This window comes from Bombus terrestris, chromosome 4, assembly GCF_910591885.1.
Source record: "Bombus terrestris chromosome 4, iyBomTerr1.2, whole genome shotgun sequence".
Taxonomy (NCBI): Eukaryota; Metazoa; Arthropoda; class Insecta; order Hymenoptera; family Apidae; genus Bombus; species Bombus terrestris.
In genome coordinates, this window is record NC_063272.1 from 6,842,923 (window position 1) to 6,865,201 (window position 22,279).

The following is a 22,279-nucleotide window of genomic DNA, read 5'->3' on the forward strand; positions in this document are numbered from 1 at the left end:
GTACAACTTCTTCCCATTTTTCAAGTGCATTGGTCCCTTATCGCCGTTTATAAATCGACACATGAAATGTCTTAAATAGACACACAAAATTCGGCACGAACTTATGGGATGACCTAATATCTTTAAATAAAATTCTGAGAAATGAGGCGCTGTCAGGATACTATTCTTATACGTAAATTGTATAAAAACTTGGACCACTAAACAAGCATTAAACATTCTATGGAATATGACGAAAAAGTCATGAAAGAGTCAACGTTCTATAATTTTCCAGTATTAAAATATAATATAAAAACATAACGTAACAAAAATGTAATAGACTCATCTTTCAATCCGTAATTCACAATTTTTCCATCAAACGATCTTCATAATTCTCGACATGAGATGAATTTCACCGTTCAAAAATGTTCATGCTAAATGATGAAGGATAATGAACGCGTTGGTATTTCCCTGTTTGCGTTCATTTCCGCATTCGATGGTTGCTTACCTCTGTAGAAGAGAGCCATATCGTATGTGGGTCAGCCGATTAGCCTTTGATTTACGGAATCAGCATACAAACATCATAGGAAAGGTATTTGAGATTAAATGCCATAAGCATCGAAGCTTTAGTCTAGCCGATGATAGGATTGCTCGGTACGGATAAATTCGACGAACTGGAATTCCACAGGATTCCGGTTTGACGCACGCTGCTGACAAAATACTGTCGGTTAGTTCACTTTAAAACATTCATAAAAACTTTTATTCTATATGAATCAGATTTATCGGGGAAACCTCGAAATTTCTATCGAAACAGATATCGAAACGAATAGAGAATAATAGGAATAACGTATACGGCCTGTTTTGTATCCTATTTATTTTTCCGACAGTTCATTTCTTGTCGTTGACCTGTATCTGCATATTATCGTCGGTTACATTTACATATTATTTGTCGTAAATATTTTGCCAAATTTGTATGCTTATTGCTATTATTAGCATATTTAAATATCGCCCTATATAAATATTTATTCAAATTTTGATATTTATTCCGGCTTATTCGGCGTTGACATTTTATGCAGGAATGTCATCGCCGATAATCGAAATTAGAATAGTGATCATTGCAATTTCGTGTAAAAACGAAGCAACCAATTTACATATTTTAAACTAAATGTATTATATTATAAAACAGAAACAAGCAAGTTACCTCGAAAACGAAATATGCATAGATACAATATAAATATACTGAAACATTTTTGCGAACCACTATATATAAAAAATTCGTTCTACAATATTTTAATGGAAGAAAATTTGTAACATGGATGAAATCTTTCTATACAGATTACTTCTGTAACAAGTCTCAGGAGAAATATCTTCATGAAGTGTCCTTCGATGGTTTTTGGTCCAAAAATGTGAGTATCTCGCGGGTCGTGTGAATATAAAAATTTCGATGTCGCAAAAATTCGTCTCGATCTAACTGTTTCTCAGACTCGAGAGATATGGAATCATCAAAAGCTTTTATCGTTGGCATTTCCACGACATTGTGGCACTCGTAAAAAGGACACGCGCGTCTCGTCGCGTCAGGAGTTTTTTTATTGTCTCGAGCTGTCCTAGCGAGTTGCGAATTGCGATTGCGTTGCAAAACCGTAAGTACCATTTTACGTTTGATGTTTTATTTGCTGGGTCAGTGTGTGGTTTTAAGGCAGCACATCATTATTTCCCACCTTTGCGACTTTTCTACTGACACGGTGACTGGTTGTTAGCTATTCGCTGTAATAACACCGTGTTTGATGTAAAATATTAAAACATCATATACTCAAAATAACTCGTAGATCATTTTACATATTGCTTTAACTTTTACAATCACTCTCTGTATTTCTGTACATTTCCTTTTAATAATTAAAAACATGTACGAAATCATATGAAATTAGAGGGCCGCTTTCTGTATCAATTTGATTTTTATAAACAAATTTTCCACTGAACAAGAACACAAAATGTTTACAACTATTTAAAGATACAAAGAAACTCGTTCTATAGTTTTTCAACTCCTTTCCTTTTGTTTTCTTGATTAATGTAATATAAGCATTTATATCAACGTCTCCCTAATTGTTCTGAATAATTAATAATAAACCATATTTAGCAATCTCCAGCTATTGATTGAGATCAAGATTGGAATCGGAAATAAACTATTACAAGTTCAATCAGTATTTGTCAAATCGCGACCGTAATCTGTATATTATAAGATAGGAGTTAAAACTTAAAACGCTAATAGCCGAATAATACCACATACGTTTTGGCACATGATCGCATCCGACTTCTCCATACGATATTACCTAGCATTGCAAAAAAAACTTAAGCATAACACAGCACTTTCATTGAACGGAAAGATCCAATTCCTGATCCGGCGAGATTCCATCAGCGAAGTTTCCCCTGGCCAGCGGCCGTTTAATCGAAAATTGTAAAAGCTAAATTAAAATCGAACGTAGGATCGGACGAGTTCCTCGCCGGTAGAAAATAGAATTCCCGAAAAAAATCGTGGAAAGTGGTGTGCGAAGTATCCGTTCGCGACCGCGTTCCCGGACGAAAAATTTCAATCAGGGCCGCTGGCGCGAATAAAGAGATAAAAAGTAGGAGAATATAGAAAATAAAAAAAAAGTACAAGAACGGGAAAGGAGGGAAAAAAAGGAAAGCGGCGAAACGAATCGACCAAAGTCCCCGTTGCACGTGTTAGCTGCGCGAATTTACATTTCCATTAAGATTCTCTCTCGACCATGCGAAACGACCGACGCTGAAACGGAAGGGCCAAAAACTCGAAAGAGAGAGCCGGTCGCGCGCCACCGAAGTCACCACGGCTTCGGTGTAATAAAGTGCCATGGAAATCCTTTGTGTTCCGCGGGACGCATTCGTTTAACTTTGATCCTGCTAGAACAGACTCGATATTTTCCTCCTCTTCGTTGCCGTGGTTCAACACCCCTTTCCGTCCTCGTCCCTTCTTTTTCTTTTTTTCATTCTCTCTCTCTCTCTCTCTCTCTCTCTCTTTCTCTTCTAGCTCGATAGAATCCAACCAAAACGAAGGGTGGTGACTCTCATAAAAAATACAATATTTTTCTTTCATTCGGCTGTTTTCTCTTCCTTTCTCCATTTGCCCGGATCTGTAAGTTTAATTCGACACGGGAGTCCAGAAGGGCCGAAGCCACGAGTCGTCTGATTGCTTTGCTCTTTGAGATTTTAATATGAATTACAAACCGCCGGTTATCCTTCTTTTTTATTCCTTTTCGTTCATTTATTGCTGGCTCGGCACCTTCTTTTATTTCTTTCTCTTGGATCTTCAGGTGTTTTTCTTCCTTACCATCGATGACTTAGACAACTTGATCTTGATACAAAGTGAATCTAGTCTGTCCGATATTAAGACGTGAACCATTGGCATCTCATTTACGGCTGTCAAATAATTTTTTTATTACAATCTGATGAAGAATGATCTGTAGAAAATTCAAGTTGAAGCCAGATTATTTAAAATGTATGATTCTAGTAGCGTAATTATTAGATTACAGGTATTTATACAAAATTTACAAATGTATAGAAACGTACGAAACGCGCATGATGTACAAGATATACAAAGTATCCACAAAGGTATGAATTTGAACAAACATCAATAGTCAAACAACTATACTTTGCATTAGTCAGAGAAATCGTATATGTTGGCAAGCTCGTTTGTTACTACATCACAGAAATTACATCAAATAGAAACAGAAAAATATCAAACTGAAAATACCTCAGAGAACTATCATGCACCTGAAACTATTTTAAAACGCAACGAGTTCAAGCCATTCTGAAAGTCCATTCAATACCCGCAATTACCCTTCGAAATATTGCTAGGTCAGCATTCTCCACTGGATTACACGAGCAACGTAAAATACCACTTTCAATTGTTCCTGCAAACCAGCTAATTCCTGGTCATCAACAAAGCAAGAATTATGCGTTGGTATTATTGCAGTTGCAGTGGAACATCGGTTCTTTACGATAAGTGACACTAGATAGCTCGAAAACAAAAGAGAACATAGCCAACCGAAGGAAGAAGAACCAGACGAAATCGCGAACGAGCTGAATGTACAGTCGGCGATAAAAATAAATGGACACGCTGGACAAATGGAAATAAATGAAAGTACTATCGATGAAGTTTCGTTAAATGCGACTTGTTCGCACAAAAATATAAATATTAATTTCAGTTATTGTCTAAGCAGTCTATAAACTATGAACGTATGTAATAACTAAAATTTAAGTATATAACACAAGTACTAGTTCAGTGAAACTTTATCGATATCCACTTTCACTACCCACCCACATATTTTTATCTGCGACTGTATATCATTTAGCTGGAAGCTTTCATTTGTCTCTAGTTTTTTAATCGTGAATTTGTACAGCCTATTGCCATTCCGGAGTGAAGCATTCCCCGTTGTATTCCACTACTTTCCCCTCGTGACTGTCGTTTACTCATTCACCAACACGCACGTGTCGTCCTCTTTGTTGGTGAGCGACGCCACGACGCCAGTTAACCCTTTTGACTCTGCACGCCTCTTTGTACCAGACTGCCGCTTCTTTCTGACACGTTTGCTGGATTAATCGCGCCATTACAAGGACAGGAAATGGCTTACCGGTTAATTGAGCGGGTGGTGGGACGTTTGCTAGAGCTTCCGCAGTATGACTCAAGGCGACTCGCGTGTCTCATGCTCGTTTGTTTCGATCTGATCGAGTACGTTTCGAGTGATAGCTATTAGGATCGTGGATTTGAATTGAGAATAGAATTTGAGTAAAATTTAAGAATTTAGGTTGTTATGGTATTTGAAAACGTTTGGGAGGCAAACTTTGTAGGGATAACTTAGGAAGTTGTAGTTCTTAAGATATATAAATATTAGATAGGTCTGAAAAGTTTCTTTCGTTTTATGAGGAAATAATAGACGCACAACGTTTTTTGTTTTATATTATTTTGTCGAATTACGTACGATCCATTTCGTTCTGTTGAGATAAACACCGCGACATTTCACAGACTTGGTTTCACGTTTGTATGAAGGTGCACTGTTGTAAAAACCATGTTTGCGAAAGAAAGACACTTTTCGGACAACGTAATATAAAGCATATAAAATGTAATTCGTCCTACTTAGCCAGCGTTCCAAAGAATTGAGTTAGTTTTTTGGTAGAATAATCACTAAGTGGAAAATTTATTAATTATATTGAAATAAATTAACATTCGTTCGAAGAATTCCTTTTGCGAATATAATATTCGATAAAGTTGAAGGCTTTTTTTCATACGATGCATCAATATTTAGTATGCTCGCGTAAGACGATCGATTTAATTTCGTTTTTCCTGAAAGGATGGTAAACTCACGATCTTGGTAGAGACTGTCGATAAAACTTAATATTCAATTTCCTTCCTTTCGACAAACGTGCTTGAAACGCTTCCTCACTTTTGCAACGCAATATCGGCAACTTGTCGCCGCACAGAAATCACTCGATGTAGTTTTCTGTATGTTTCATTCGGTACGAGAAATTTATCTCGATCCCATAGGAGCACCTGTTTCTTTTCTCCAGTTCCTTCGAGTGGCTTCCATCGCATTGCGGTATCGGGGTAGAATATACGCGGTGATGTCGTTTGCCTTTCGATCTGCTACCAGCACTCGTTTTTTCGACCGTTTCTTCAACTTTCAACAGAAAGTTTCTGATATCAGTGACGCTGATTCTCCTTGTTCAAAATACGTATGTACACGATTCTCCTCATATATCAAATTACGTCACGTGGCATAAGGTAATCTCCGCAATATAAAAACGATACAGGAAGAAAGAAAAATTTCTCTAAATAAAATGTAACACAAGAATGACGAATAGAAAACTACAAGGTAAGACAAGAATATGAAACAAAGAATTTCAGTAACAGCCCATGTAACGTAAAGATGTTGTATTTTCGAGCTATCGCGGAGAGACGCGGTCGCGAGGAAACGCGTCAACGGGAGTCGTAAATTCCCGTTACGATTGTAATAATCGACACCGCGAATAGTTCGATCCCCTTATTTCGGTTAGGATAATAGGGGTGGTTGTTGTAGTATAACACTGTGATTCACAGAGTTATAAAAATATATATTTCCAACACTTTGTACAATCACACAAATTAGTAACGCCGTTGATTAAGATACAGGTAACGAAGAAAAGGATTATCCGTAAATGAGAGAATTCGTGTATATGTTGACTTTGATTGACTAGCGAGACACTTTGAGCTGTCAGAATTCTCAGACCTGTAGGTACTGTGAGAGCTGTAGGAACTCTCGGACCTGTAGGTACTGTGGGAGTTGTAGGAACTCTCGGACCTGTGGGCAGGTGTAGGGAGAGGTATAGGGACTTTGAAGTTCGTTCTGATGTGATTACGGAGGAAAGCTCGGTATGGGTGTGCCCTTTGAACGAAGAACGCGGATTCGTTGATTACATTTTTAGTTAGGAAAGTGAGGGCAATGATCCGCGATGCCAATTGGTTATGACCAATGTTGGGAAGGAAGATAGGAGGAAGAAGCCTCCTACCGGTTCATGGGCGACATTGTTTATGGAAAAAAACCCGGATTTTTCGTTAGGTAAATCTCCGCCTTTTGCGTTAGATCACTACCCGCTTTCTCCGTAATTCTTAAGAGCGCGTAGTAAACCCACGGACCTTTCTAAAAACCAGCCAAAAACACTTCTAGAATTAGAGTCTTTTCGGGCAAACAGACTGACTTAAACCTTATGTGCGAACAATGCAGTTAGGATTTCAAATTTATGGTGGGTCCTTGAGCCTATTGAGGGTTCGAAGGACGGCACGTAGATCGTTGGCTGTCAAGCCGCGCGGGATGGAGTGCAGCTGTCTTGCGCGGCGTAACAGATGTAGAAGGAATTCTAGCAACAAAAAGAACGATGAATTCCACAAGAAAAGTCAAGAAATTCGAGCAGTAGGAAAGCAATGTCAAGGTATCAAAATGAAAATGTCAGTAATAGAAAACAATTGAGACTGTCAAAGAAAGAATTCCAGCAATAGATAAAACCATCACGCGAATGATTCAATTACAATGATTAATAAAAAGGAACAACTCATCGAGATCCAACTAAAAATGAATTCCAATATACAACAGAGGAATAGAAAGATAGTAATACCACATTATCTACGTGTTCGATTTTCACTTTCTTCACTTCATGAATATTCCGTAAAATAATCGTTTAACATTTGGACAGAGCGCGATGAAGATATAATCTCTATACGGTTAGGTGGCCTCGCGTGTTCCCAGTTATTAGGTCGAAGTTCGGCAAGCCGCGTCCGGCTAATCGTAAGTAGGTTCCGATAAACCTGTACGCGCTATATCCCATCTAAATTTCCTTGCTTGGTTTTCGCGAGGACACGCCGGCGTGAAAACGATTTCCATCACGCACGCGTTCCACTCTTAATTTAAGCGTGAAACTACCGCCGCACCGCCTGCTAACTTACGATCCTATTGCACGACATGATCGCGACGGGACGTTTTCATTTCGGGATTAGCTTCGGCTGTTTTGCAACTACACGTTGGAATTAGTTTCCATTGCGATTTCTTGCTGACATGGCGGGCTCCAGTTCCTAGATAACAATTCGATATTGCTACGGATAAAATTATTTAGAACCCTGGATATGTGGATATATTGGTAAATATTTATGCAATATCACGCAGTGAGTAGTTTTCGTATCGATAAAATTAACTGAATTACAAGAGATGTAGTCATTGAGTCAGAGATGGAATTGATTTTTTAAAATTCAGTTTTAAGGATAAATGGCCATCTAAATAGCGTATTACGAAATATGTAGTTTTAGGTTTGCAGATGGGTAGCATATTAGCTGTACTGATTTATTACGCCGACTATATAATAAACTTACGACGCATATTTAATATCGCGCTTCAAATCTCGATATCGTACTAGATATTACTATTTCTCATGGCGATAAAATTAGTTTATTTTTATTATTCGTTCAATAAAATAGCACTCTGGTTCAACATTTCAAAGACATGAATCTTCCAAAGATAGTATGTATGTTCTCACTATACAATATTTTCGTATTGTATCAAAGTCGATGATCCGGGAAATAGTTAGACGCTAATAACCGTTAGATCAGTGAGCTGTGTCCATTTATTGCTATTTACGATCCCGTCGACACTATGATTCGTCCATAAACGACAAGCCGATGTAATGGCTTATTTATCAGGGAAAACCGCATTGCAGCGACGTGGCAGGATTTTCAATGGACTCGGGATTGCAAGTTTCGCCATCGTGAGTATCGAGCCACTTTCATTCGCGTTAATGCAAAATCAAGATCAACCCCGAGCGACAAAAAGATGCGACTCGTGAAAAGCGTCTCCGATATGAATGAAATTCGACGGCCGGTCGTCTATTCAACGTTCCAAGAACTCTCAGCCCTTTGTCAGCCAGATATAATTCAAAGAATTTTCTTGCACCAGTTTACCCATATACCCGGCACAACGTCAGCTTTTATCACGGCTTGTTACAATGGATTCCTCGTAATTGAAATCTAATGCACTGAATTCGGATCAGCCAGCCGAGCAATGTCGATATTTTTTTACTTTAATTTCAAAGTGAATACGTGTTTTTCTCACATGTTTTTTTCCTTTTTATATTATTTCGTGTCCGTAGAATATTTGACAAATTTCGTTACGCTCAATTCTCAATCATTTTTCAACCGAATTTCGTTACGACCTGATGCATTATTTCGTAGTTGAAAAGTCAATTATTTCGATCTCCAACAATTCCGTTCTGGAACTTGTAAATCTTGTAACAAATGGAATTATTTTGTTTAAAGTAAAATTGAGACGAGTGACTTATTAACTATAATTGTGATATCAGTTGCTAAAGATAATTAGAAATTGATTGTAATAAGGTTTGGGTAAAAAAATTAGTTGATCGAAAAGTGAACATAGAATTTAAAAAAAGTCTTAAAAATTTGTTCCTTAAATTTTTGTTCTTGTTTGAAATATTGGGTTAAGCATTTAAATACGAAATCCGTTAGAATATTTAGTGTTCCCCTTAATATTCTCAGTACGCAGTGTAAGCCAGAATCAATAATCAATGGTGATCCGTATTCGGAAACAGTTTCGTAACTTAAAATGGAACGTACACTTTGATTCGCTTGAAGAAGTTGGTGGAAGTTTGAAGTGGCGAACGGAGCCAAGTTGTCCAACTAATTGTATAATCGAATTCGATGATCGATCGGTTTTTCGTAATTTATACTTGGACAATTGACCCACTTCATGAAACGTTTCTCTCCGCTTTATTAACCACCTTCATCATCGTATTATATCATTATATGCTGCAGAAAATGGAAACTTCCATCTCGTCGCATACTTGAAATACTTTCTCATAATTTGCTTAGTAATTTATTCACACATTTAATACAATCCGAAAAAGTGGATTAATAACTTTTAAATATGGTAATAAAACTTTTAGCTTTATAAAATGAAAACCTTGACTTTTTGAGAAATTGAACAAAAATTGAGAAAGCTCTAGAATGTCCATCTGAAACATATTTTCTATATTTTTCTTTACCCACTACCACACTCAATTACAAAATTTGAGACATTTTTAAAATATTTAGAAACGCTATTGCAGAAGAAACATGTCACGTAATTATACTGACATTCGTCATATTTTGATATGTATCATGATTATATTGTATGATTTTTATCAAATTCATATTTTCAGGAGCATAATTGACACATAATTAAAAATAAAAGAAAACATATCCAAATAGTAATTTCTTTCATCTACTAAATAGTGGAACAAATATTTTGCTTTAAATATTTTTTCATATAACGCGCATTTTGTAAAATTCTTATAATCAATGTACATCTCAAACATGAGAGAAACCAGCAGCTAAAAATCTGCGTATATACTGCCTCCTCATTCATCCCTACAGAGAAGGAAGTGTAAACTCCGAGTAACCAGCTTGACCGCAGCTCCTACGAGCGGAGACAAATTATGTGACAGTTTCGAGCCAGTTAGCATATCGATAACGTCGCCAGGGTGTTCGATAACCGGGAACGTTCTCCTCACGAAAACACGTCGCCTTACTATCAGCATGCTCCGTACATTCCGCGCCGAATGCCGCATTCCAATTTACTTGAATGTAAATCCAAAGTTCGAGCGTCGGCTGCTTTCGCAACTGAACGTAAATTGAGCCCAGACTTGGCAAACCGTGTCGAAGTTCGATGACCGATCTTCGCAGTTCTTGCGCACCTGAACACCATCGAAAACCTCATCCATTGATCTGTCGAACGATCTCAAACTATGTTCGATCTGTATCTGTTAAGTCCAACAAGAGGAAATAACATTATAATAAGAAAATAGGTCGTGTCTTTGAATAATAATACGTCTTTTTTATTGTTAATTATTATTATATCATATTGTTATAAAAAGAAGCATAACACCGGACGCGTAAGAAAACATGACGTAGGTGAAAATTCAGATTATCGTTCTTCGCTCTTATAATTAGTTTTAATTGAAAATTAAATCAGAAGAAAAAGATATTACAAGCTTTTTAAGTAACATCTTGGGCAGAATTCATTTTTATTTCATTAAAAATTCCTTTTAGTTATGAATATTCGTGACGTTTTGAAACTGAGTTTCGATGTTATTTTGAGGAATTGACTAGTATTATGGAGAATGTTTAACGGTATGTTAAATCAATAGATAAATTTGATTGTAACGTGAAGTTGTATTAGAATTGAGGAGGTACATTGGGTTGTTGATAGACTCGTGGTTTTGTAATGAAATGGTTCTGGGGTTTGGGCTAACTATTGAGGAGACTATTTGGTAGAAGAAAACAAAGAAACTTTTAATAGGTGAAATTGGAATTTCGATGCATTTGTTAGCAATTAATACGTTTACTGTATTCTCAAATGCCTCGATCTTGAAACTTTGTAATTCAACAAATTGTTTACATTCTTTATAGAAACTTCAAACCATCACGCCTAACAATGTCAAGTTTAAAAATTCCTGCTTAAGATACAATTTATCGACACATTCATCCACCACCCAAGAGGACACTTTTAACAAATTTCCCAGAATTTTAAATCCTCAAATTTATCTCCCTCAAAGATTTCACAACGCGCTTAAAAATAAAAATTTCAATGTGAATATTGAAGTCTCGAACTCTAGAAATACGAAATTGTCAAAGTCTTTCGTCATTGACATTTTCACGAAGACAAACAATCTTCTATGATCTTCATGATACGTTTGAAAATATGAAGTTGAATGTTGCAGAACCTCGTTTCTCGGACTCGCAAGATACAAAATTATCAGAAATTTTTATCATTCACGTTTTCACAACGTACATCTTCTTCCTTCCTCAATCTCCGGATCTTCTTCAAAGATTTCATGTTACGTTCGAAAACAAAAATTTCGACGTTAGAAAGTTTCAATTGTTAAATTCGGGAGATACAAAGTCATCAGAAGCTTTTGTTGTTCACATTTCCAGGATATAAATCTTTCTTCCTCGATCTTCTTCAAAGATTTCATCGACGAACTAAAGTATAATACTTATTAACCCTTTGCGGTCGTATGTTCAGCCAGCAAATCACTTTTACCATTTCGATCGTACATCTGCTCGGTCACTACAGCACTTTTACCATTTCGATTGTATATCTGCTGTCTAACAGCCACTGCTTGCGCATCTCTTCGTCAACGCGCTCCTTAAAATTTCATATAATTCTTAAAAAAAAAAACTTTTTAAGCTGCTCGTTACATACGAGATTATATTTTATCAACGTTCGTGGGATGCAAATGAATTCTGACCAGCACGGCAACCATTTCCGAGCCGAATACGAGCGCGAAGGGTTGGACGATGGGACGCGTTCCATCACGGCGAGCAGTCGGAGCCGTAGTGCGCGCGAGTCGTGGCCAGTGGCAGCGCAAAGAAACGGTTCGTAGGGATTCGGAGCCGTTCGGCTCGACGAGTAGTGGCGCCGAACAGCGAAGTCGTTCGACTCGAGTCGTGTATGCGGCTGCAGTCACTCGTGGAATTCTGAGTCGTGTCAGTGCTCCGGCGGACGCGATCGCGCGCGAGTGTGTCGTACAGTAACGTTGTTTCACCGCTGGAAGAACGAAGTGAACGGAGAAAAGGGAGTAGAAATACTTAGAAGGATCTACCTACAGGTGCGTGTTTCCGGTGTGGTGAACGAGCAACGAAGAACATCAGGGACACGAGTCACAGCGATAATCAGCACTATATTTCTAACATTAAAAACGATTCACGCGCAAAAGGAAAATTCTGCTTCGCGTTCGTTGTGATCTTTTAACGTTTTCAAGAATTCGACCTTCGTTCCCAGAGGTCGCGAGGCTGTAAGAATGTACTAGGAAAACCATAGAATTGGAAATTAAAGTATAATAGTCGGACGAAGAGCATGTTCTTGGATGTCGACTTTTTCGTTGAAAATTCTTCTGCGTGCTATTAATAATAATCTTTCGAATGATTCCTTCTTTTTAATGGATCGTTAAGAAAAGTACGTACAATTAGTAGTTGAAATTGATAGCTTTATACGTATTGTCCATTTTCCGTCCTTGGCGGCTGTTACTACTGAATTTCGTACCAATACGCGATCTACGACACGCTTATCAATCGTATCGTGTTTCCATTGTGTTCCTCGAATACATAAAAATCTCGTCGATGAATCGTCGACGTTAAACGTGTAGGAAATATTTCGCGAGATCGAAAGTCTGACGACTACGTTATTTACTCGAGGTAGTCGCTAATAATTCAATCGTTGTTCTTATTTGTTTGATATTAATATTCAGTCATATCGTTGCTCTGTCATACATGATTGCGGCGTTTCGTTTGACTCGCCTGTAACTCACGTTCGAGACACACGTGTCTGTGATTTCGCGCGACGGAAACGTATCACTGGCAACGCCGTCGATACGACACCGAGTCTTCCGGCGCGTCAACGAAGGAATTTACTTGCTCGTGGGACCAACATCGCCAGCTAGGCGTTTCTCGAAGAGAAGTCTGAACGGTGTCTGTGCATCCGGTAAACAGGTTATGCGTGGTCGTGTCGCGACAAAAACTCTGCCAGGCTTAGTCGAAACGTTCGGATAAGCTCATTGTGTTTATGACTTGTTCGGTGTCGTGAATTACTCGTGACGATGTGCGATTAAGAAATCTTCGCTGAAATTTGAAAAATATAAACAAGCATCGTGCTCGTGAGAGAGTGCATCGTTATACGTATGTATGTGTAATACAGAGTGCAGAAGTCGCGTCGGTTAAGCCGTTCGATAATCCAGTGTGTTCGGCGAAGTGAAAACGTGAATGATAATTGGCGATAGACGAAACAGCGATTCGATATTCACATTTGGTGCGTTTAATTAAAGGCTTGTTCTTTCGTCGAAAGAAATACAAAAGTGAAAGAAGCTACGAAAAGAAGGAGAAGATATTCGTGGAAAGCTGCGGACCGTGATAAGAAACAGAATTTTTGAAGGAGTATTTGTGACACGTTCGTCGATATCCAGAAGAATACAACGATTTATTCGGCTGGCTTGTTTCAATCCTCATCCATTCGCGTCTCCAGAAACAGGTAAATTCATGCAACGATTACATCTTTTATGTGACGCGTAAATGTCTCTTTATTCAATGCTCGTCGTTCATGAGTTCGACTCGCGATTATCGGTTATTCTTATCTCACGACTCGATGTCATTGCGTTGATTCTATAGTTGGAAATTGAAAAGTGACGACAGATCAGTGCACGCGATCGAAAATCGATCGTTCTCTTCCAATGCTGCTTCTTCCACATGTACGGTTTCCACGTGTCCCGTGCGGATAGCGTAATTCACCAGGGAAATTGATTACAGGCTCGAGGTAGCGCGGATAACTCGTCTTCGTGACTTTTTCCGTTCGTTGCGGCTGCTGGCTTTGTTGTAACGCATTGTGGTTTCGGGATTAAACGAATATATACGGTTAGCCAACGGAAAGTGAATTTTCGTAAAACTTTTACGTTTTCCATTGTTTTGGCTTCTCTTAGTGATTGTTTTATAGTTGAGAACGAGTTATTTTAATCTGTCTCGCATTGCTGATCAAATTTATTGCAGATTAGTCAGCGATGTCTTTGTGCGAGCTTCTTTGTGTCGACAAGGGGAAATTCGTGTTGGAATTCCCTTGGCCAGGAAGTCTCGTTCGTGACCAGTTTACTCGTATTTAGCGTTCGGGAAGTGTATTGAGAAACGGAGCTCTCGATATCTTACTGGCTGTATCTTTCGATCTCGGAATTTCTCGACGCGTATCGATGCATCGATCAACGGAAGGAAAGAGGATAATGAACGTGGCTTATCTCGCCGATTTATTCAATGCTTCGCGAATCGATTTATTTCCCGATTTCGTATCAGACGATTTATGTCGGGGACAAGAAATCGTGGCTGTAAAACCGGCGATTGCGATATCTCCAGGCTAATTAACATTAATTTCGGCCGTTTCTTCGCTATACTTGTTTTCTTGATATATTAAGTATTCATTTCGTACGTTGTTTGATAATTCCAAACGACTGTGTCTGGTTTTAAATGAAATTTACTTCTGTTATAATATTTCAGTAGCGTGATACCATTAAATCAATATGTATGTAACATAGTGTTTATAAATGAGAATCACTGTTCAAGTAACAGCAGGATATCAGAATTTTGCTAGCCTGTAAAACCAAGTACAAATTACCTCGCATCGTTATACTGTCTCGTCTAACTTGAAAACAGGTTAAACTACTTACCATTACCACTCTGTGAAACACATCAAATATCAGTCTCGGTTGAAACGAAACCGTAAATAATTTCAACTAAAAGTGGTCCAATTTCAACTCTGTTCGATTATAAGCATCGTTCAAAAGATCAAATAATCTCTCTAGTACTTTATAACTTCGTGTTTATAATTTCAAGGAAATTTAATTGTATTATTCTATTCGATAGAATAAATAGAAAACGAACTATCGCAAGTCTATTAGCTCTCAACGTAACATACTCCGAAACGATTACTTTTCTCCCGACACCAAACGGAACGAAGAAAAAAGAGTCTAGACATTGTGTGCCCTGAGTATGATCTCAAAAGTTCGGAATCCCTGGCCGACAGAAGCTTCTTTGGTGGAAGTGTCGGCCGAGAGAGGATACCGGTTACCAATGTCGACGAACTCGAAGAAGGTTGACCAAGGCCGTTTGGGTCTATTTATAGCGAGCCAGTAACGAAGTAGACATTTGCCGGGAATCGTATTTTCGTAGATCCTCGAGGAATGCTCTCGCGAGGGAGAAGTTGGACCCGATCTCTCCTCGGGAGTCCTGAATTATTTTAGCGACGCCTCCCGTGAGAGACTTGCTAGAGATTGCTCTTCCTCGCTAGGGGAGACTGACTCGAATGAACGAGAGATCGCTTTATCAGCGCCCACGGTATCTTATCTAGGAACGCAGGGAGCACGACCATTCATGAAGATACGATAAGTCGAGTTTTCAACAAGAAGTCAGGTTTCATCAAAGTTTCATTATCGCCATTTTTCTCCTATCACAAAAATATTGTTGTGCTTCGATACGTTTCTCTATAGATATCGTTCGTTATCATATCACGCAGTGATTTTTAATTCCTTGAATTACATACGTAGTTTCTTAGAATTTGCTTTCTTAGAATGACGAAATATCTAACAGTAAATTATTTTCTCTTGTTGACTGACGTCGTTTACATAATATACATATATTATGTATGTTTGTGGTCTACGGAACTGGAACAAATGATATCTGGTTTTTTGATTGCAACGAGACAGACATGTGCGAGGGAGATGATTAGTGGTTCAAAAAGGAAGTTTAACTGTCGTATTTATATGCTATCGAATAAATATTGTGTCTCGAAGCGTTTCTTTTTCGCAGATAATTTTTAATATCCGTTAGAATGACGAAATATGTAGCAATAGATTATTTTTGTTGGTTGAAAAATATCTTGTATATATGTCAGTGATTTATACGATTAAAGTAAGCGATATTTATTTTCTTATACTAATTGGATTGGCACGAGTAATTATGTATAGTGCATTGTGTAGTTGCAAAATTCCTTAAGATAGGAACGCGTGCCTTCCTTAGATCATATCAGTTTATCATTACGGTAAAAGAAATATTAGAAGAAATTAAAGAATTACAAATTTGACGTTCTATTCTAATTGATTCATACTCAATGAGCTATGTTCAACAGCTTCATAAGCTAACGTACATTCATAATTCGAGGAAATTTTCACATTTTCGTAACCATCGACTCTTTCGTTTCAATACATTTTCATTAAACTAATCTTTAGTACGAAACAATGTATTTTGTATCCTAAGAATTAAAAGATGGAATGAATTCAAATATCATGCTCAGTTTGATATGAACTGCAGAGATCAAAGAAAGTCCATAAATAATCATTAATTAAAGTCCAACTATTTCGAAATATTATTTCCATGATTTAATCAGATTAATGAAATGTAAGATATATTCACGCCCATATAATTCTATAGCAGATGCGAAAGGACGGATAACAGCACGTTGTACAATAATAACCAGAGATCATTTGACCCAGTTGCATGTCATCCTATATAAATATTCTTTTTGAGATTGAATTTTCACAATTTAAATAGAATTCTTCGCCATTAAATTAAAAGAAAAAATGTATTTATAAAACGTAAAAAATACAAAATGCGCGGGGGCATGTTAAAATTCAATATCTGCCCTTAACTATCGATACTACCAACAGTTGGTGATTTGATTTCATAATTAAACTAAACTCGATTTCAGGGTATTAACCACAATAAGCAAATTCCTCGATAAATCATCGAAACAACACATCGATTCACACAGTACCTATATAGCCAATAGATATCTGAATAGTTTATTTTAATAATATAGGGAATTTAATATAGGGATTTTAACCTAGATAGAAGCAATAATTTTTGTTTCGACGATGTAGTTTCACGCGTTTATAGCCCGGTGAATATTGCGCTTGTCGACCGATTAAAACAGTTTTATTGAGCTCTGAATTGATTACACCCCGCGCACGCATTATCGCTGATTAACGCGAGTTCTGTGCAAATGTTTCTCCTTGCACGACCACACGTAGAGCTTAGAGTGAAATGTATTAATCGAACGACCACTCGTGCACAGTTTATAAGGAATAAATGTTAGTTTTCTCTACGTTGTGTTAACATCTACGTTACAATGAATGCAATTACGTAATTTGTTTCTGCAATAAGTTTCAGTAATCAGAATTTCTATGTTTCCATTTTTATGTTGTTCTTTTATTTTTCTTTCTTTATTTTAATTTAATACTTTTTGTTAATCCTACCGTGATTTTCGAAACTTTTTACGATTTTCGCAGAAGATTTCTAACTTCCTAATACAATAGAATAAATTAGAATTTGTGGAATTCTAATATGACAGATTATTTGGCAAACGATAATTCACTAGTATTTATTTCTATTTGTAGTTAAGTGTCTCAGCAAACTAAAGTATAATTTTCATTACCGACTACTACGTTGCCCCTAGTACTATATCACAAATTATTGTACAATTTCGTTACGGCAGAAAACCATCGTTTCGTTCGTCAAAGTCAGGTGCAATTAAAGCGTGTTCACCGTGGAAACCAGCAACGACAAAAAGACCGCTTTGATGTTTTCACGTAACTTTTTCGTTCTCGCGTATTTTGTATTTCCGGCACTTGTAACAGGACAATTCCTGTTCGCCCGCGGAAGGACGAACATTATCACGTCGGTGTTCGCGCGAAACCGGAAGTATGGACGTCGGGTTCCAGCCAGACGCTCGTTTCCACATTTTCTGACGCTTTATAGTTTTATAATCGCCGTATCGCGTGATATTTCCTATCATTTCACAAACGCGATTGTCCTCTGCTTAATAATCGGTAATTCTAGTCTGGGTTCATGGTAAATAAAAATCAAGGTTAGTAAATCGAGCTCGTTAATTAACGTTGACCAGACCAACAGGCAATGGAAGAAACAATGGGAATAGATAATTACGCGATGTGTCGTTAGAATAAATTTATATGGGATTATATAATTTAAATGATGTAATTAATAATGAAACCAAAAGGAAGCAATGCTTCCAGTGAAAGATTAGGTTTTTAATTGTGTTTGCCTTACTTTAATAACAAAAAACTTCATTCTCAATTTATTTGAAACTCAAATGAAAAATATACTTCGTTTTAATGACAAACCTCGCTCCACTTTAGTAACAAAAAACCTTATATTTTCGATTTATCTCAAATTCAGGCGAAAAGTATACATTGCAAAGTATCAGTTTCTTTACATTTGCCTAAAAATGAGAAAATTTTTAACTTCGTAGGAGATACACGATTAAGTTAAATATCGTTCACGAGTAGTAAATAGATTTGAAATATTGAAAGTAAGTACTCAGTTTGCGAATGATATTCATAGACTTGAAGCTAGAAATTACGCATGTAGATGGTAGATTCACATGCTACAGTTAACAATTTCGCGTTGAACCTGCAATTAGTTCATGTGTAGACGCCTCTAATGACGTTTATGTTTGTCTTCCCGTGCCGTGCAAACTCACGCTGAGACACCATGACATCGCGTGTATTCAGACAAATAAACGAGATATTTTTCACCGTCTTTATCACTTTTCCAACGAAACAGCGAATCGTAATTTTATTCTCAACTTTATTCGTAGGGCACAACATATTTTTCCTATATTTGTTAATCGTATTACATAATTATTTCAATTTTCCAATCGACCGAGCGCCGTTGGCTCAGCGTTGTAACGAAAATAAAATGCTTTTGTTGCCATAGATACAGTGCTATGTTCGGTATTCGACACACAGTGGACGTCCCTATGAAAATACATTATTTTTTTAATCGAGCTGGAACGAATTTCACGAGCACGAGCGACGAAATTTTATTCGGCTTGTTTACAACGGCCAGATGCGAAGCAACGGAAGCTCGTTCGTCAATTTCGCGACAAAAATGTGCAGGCGATCAATGTTAAACGTTTACCAGCCATTCAAATCAGCTTTTCGTCACAGCCGATGAACAGTAGTGAAATCCCGGCTCGTATCGTTCGTTGCCATTTAACATTTGGATTGTAGGATTATTTTGCGATGCGTGAGCGAATACGATACATATTTTGTTTTTCACGAAAAGAACACAAAAATGATGGAAGAATCGGTGTTTTATTCAAAACATCCGGATAAACGCGGTGATTTTCGCTGTGATATTATCGCGAAAATAAAGTGAAATGGCTCGTATAACTTTTATCTTTCGATGATTTAGATCATTTTTTTGCCATAAAATAATGCCACCAGTGAATGTTAATCGTAGATAAAATTGATATACACTGTATTATTGCAGTATTATATACATTCTTTTTAAATATCACTGCAGAGGTATATAATATCCGAGGAAAGTGATTGTACAGTTGATGTGAATATAGCGAACGTCAAATATAAAAAGTAATATCGATTCAGTTTTTGATTAAAATTTGAATAACAACTCTTCGATTGTAATATTAAAAATGGTACATCGAGTATTAAAATATAAGATTAGTATATACGTAGTTCTATAACGAAATTATGAGATACAATAAATCTGAATAGCGATGAGAAAATAACAAGTCAACAATCTTTATAAAAGTCCTTCTGAAACTGAGATACTTAAATCAATAGATACATTATCTAATCACAATCATAATAATCACAAAAACTGATCAAAACTGTCTTGACTCTCTTTTTGCCTAATGAAATTCCATTCATTGGCGCAATTTTCGCACAGGATTCTAGACACTGTCCCCTATGGGTTCCGTCTTTGCTGAATATCGTCTTCCTCTCCGATATTTGACACTTTGAACAAACCTTGGGATTCCTCGCGCGGTGCAACGTCGCGGCGGCGCGGCGGGTAATTCGAGAACCAAACCGGTTCGTTCTTATGAAATTTCTCGATGCCGTAAGCCGTAAGCTCTCGGCATTCCTGAGTGAAACGTGTAACGTGGCTTTTCATTGAATTTCGACGCGGGCAATGCTTGCCCAGGAGAAACGTAAAAAGATAGAAAGAGAGAGAGAGAGAGAGAGAGAGAGAGAGAGCAACCTGTACTTGAGTGGAATCACGTTAGCTTTACGTGGAAATAATTAAACGAAGCAAAGAGGAAAAGTAGTAGATTTCCGTCTCCAGTATTAAAAATTGAAGAAACTCGTCTCGTTGGATATCGAGCTATTTTACGAGAGACCAACGCTGCGAATTGGAGTAATTGTCGGTTCATTAAAGTACCATGAATGGAAGATCTTTTCTCGTTTATTTTTCATTTCTGTAATTTTTGCAGGAATGCGTTCATGAATGTAATTTATATATATTAATGGCCGTGAGTATTAGAGCATTTAATCGTCATACTTATGGGAAAACTAATAAACTCCACTTTATTTAATGTGCTACCTTATTAAAACGGAAATAACAGATATGCGGTAGTATAAGAGGTAGAAAATGTATGAAAGCAGTGAAAAACATTCAATGCATACTAAATATCACCAAGTGCATTAATACTTATCACTGGCAGTGTATATATATGACAATTTATATATAAAAACAATAGAATTATGATAATGTATATTATGAATGAAATATAGATGTAATGGAAGCGGCTTTAAAATTTCGGACTATAGGGAGCATTTGTATTTCGTGTACCAAGGCCAGTAGTCTATTATCTGGCTACGGTAGAAGGCCCTGCGAACAATTAACAAGATAATCTTCATACCCACGGTAATAACTTTGTCATTGTTTGATTTATAATTTGTATCACGTGGAAGAATACCACAATCGTAAAAAAACACACTTTACGATCTTTTTGTATTAGCAATTGGGTAAGATCGAATATCTTTTGTTAAGATCGAGCAATATTATAGTGTCGTGGATAAAAAGGCCTAAAAGACATTGGGAAAACCAACTTTCCAGTTAGAACCATCCATAAACCAATAAAACTTACAGGGGTAATAAACTAAAAGTTTAAGTTTGTGGTTGGTCCTTGAGGTTATTGAGGGTACGCGGTGAGGACCTGCACACATCTGGCCTCAGATTGACGTCACAGCGTCATCGGGCCCATCAATGTGTCGTCGGTCCTTCAATTGAATAGTTTCGTAGAAAAGACCTACGTGATCCTGGCTACGAGGGTTTGCCGAACACGTGCGTGGGGGAGGAAAAGACAAAGGGATGTTAGAACAGAGAGTGTCGGTGGAGAAGTCAAAGGGTATGAATCGAGAAGTCAGAGAGTGCGAGTTGCGTTGTCGATAGTGTTGCTAGCGTTGTCGTTGTCGTAGAGTGTGGTTCGCGTAAGAGAGAGAGAGAGAGAGAGAGAGAGCGTTGGATTCGTTGTGATGAGAGTTGCAAACTAAGTATTGAGTTGTCTAGATTATAGTTTATTATTGTGATTAATTCACGTTAACTCTTAACAACCATCTTCTGTTCTTCTGTTTAATCAACATCTGTACAATCCATTTAAATAAACCATCATAATAAATAAAAAAAAATATTTTATTTCCGATATTATAATATTTTTCTTTATGCGGATAAAAATTTCTAGTTTTGATATAAATCATACAATATGCAGTAACATATTATGCAGGCTATAGAATTGATTTTGCCACTTTAAAATAGCATCCATTATTACTAATACAAATTTGTAAACGTAATTAACGAAACGAGATCTGAGTTAATATTTATTTCACCCACCAAATAATATAACAAACATTTTATCTATCTCTTCCATACTATATGCATACAGAATGCTGTGCATTTGTGTATTACTAAATTTTCCATAAATTTAATCCTCAGTTTACTAATTAATTCAGAACCAATTAGCATGATACTAACGCGACGAACAGACAAATACCCATAATTAAGAAATGGAAAAAATAGCACTACAACCCTCGCGAGAGGCTCGCGAAACGATTCTGTTTTCACTGGGACGAGAGAGGACCCGTTACCAGCCGCTCCATAAATTCATCCTCCAGTCGTATCCCCATGGTGGAGCTCTGAGGGACAGAAGTGCTCACGCGTGCCGAATATGAAAGTCAAATACGTTCGCCTGCTAGCAGGATTCGTCGAATGATTTCACGAACGGACCAAAGGGGAAACCGGCTTCACGCGGAAGAACCAAAAGAAAAAGCGAAAGAAGAGAAAAAAAGGAAAAAGAAATATCTGGAGGAATTGGGCGGACCGTAAATTCTCTAGCGCCCACCCTTAAAACGAGCTACGATG

General features: G+C 37.3%; 1 protein-coding gene across 3 annotated transcripts in view; it reads left to right on the forward strand.

Moving 5' to 3' along the window:
• LOC100646409 (mannosyl-oligosaccharide 1,2-alpha-mannosidase IA) overlaps positions 1–22,279 on the forward strand; it is a 702,484-nt gene that overhangs the window by 443,563 nt on the left and 236,642 nt on the right. The window contains exon 1 of one of the 3 annotated variants that reach the window (XM_012308266.3): positions 12,041–13,589. The exons of 1 other annotated variant lie outside the window; for it this stretch is intronic. The gene's annotated coding sequence lies outside the window, so the exon portion shown is untranslated. Of the gene's footprint in view, positions 1–12,040; positions 13,590–22,279 lie in introns of those variants that run through there. One more of the 3 variants, XM_012308265.3, reaches the window with a different exon arrangement.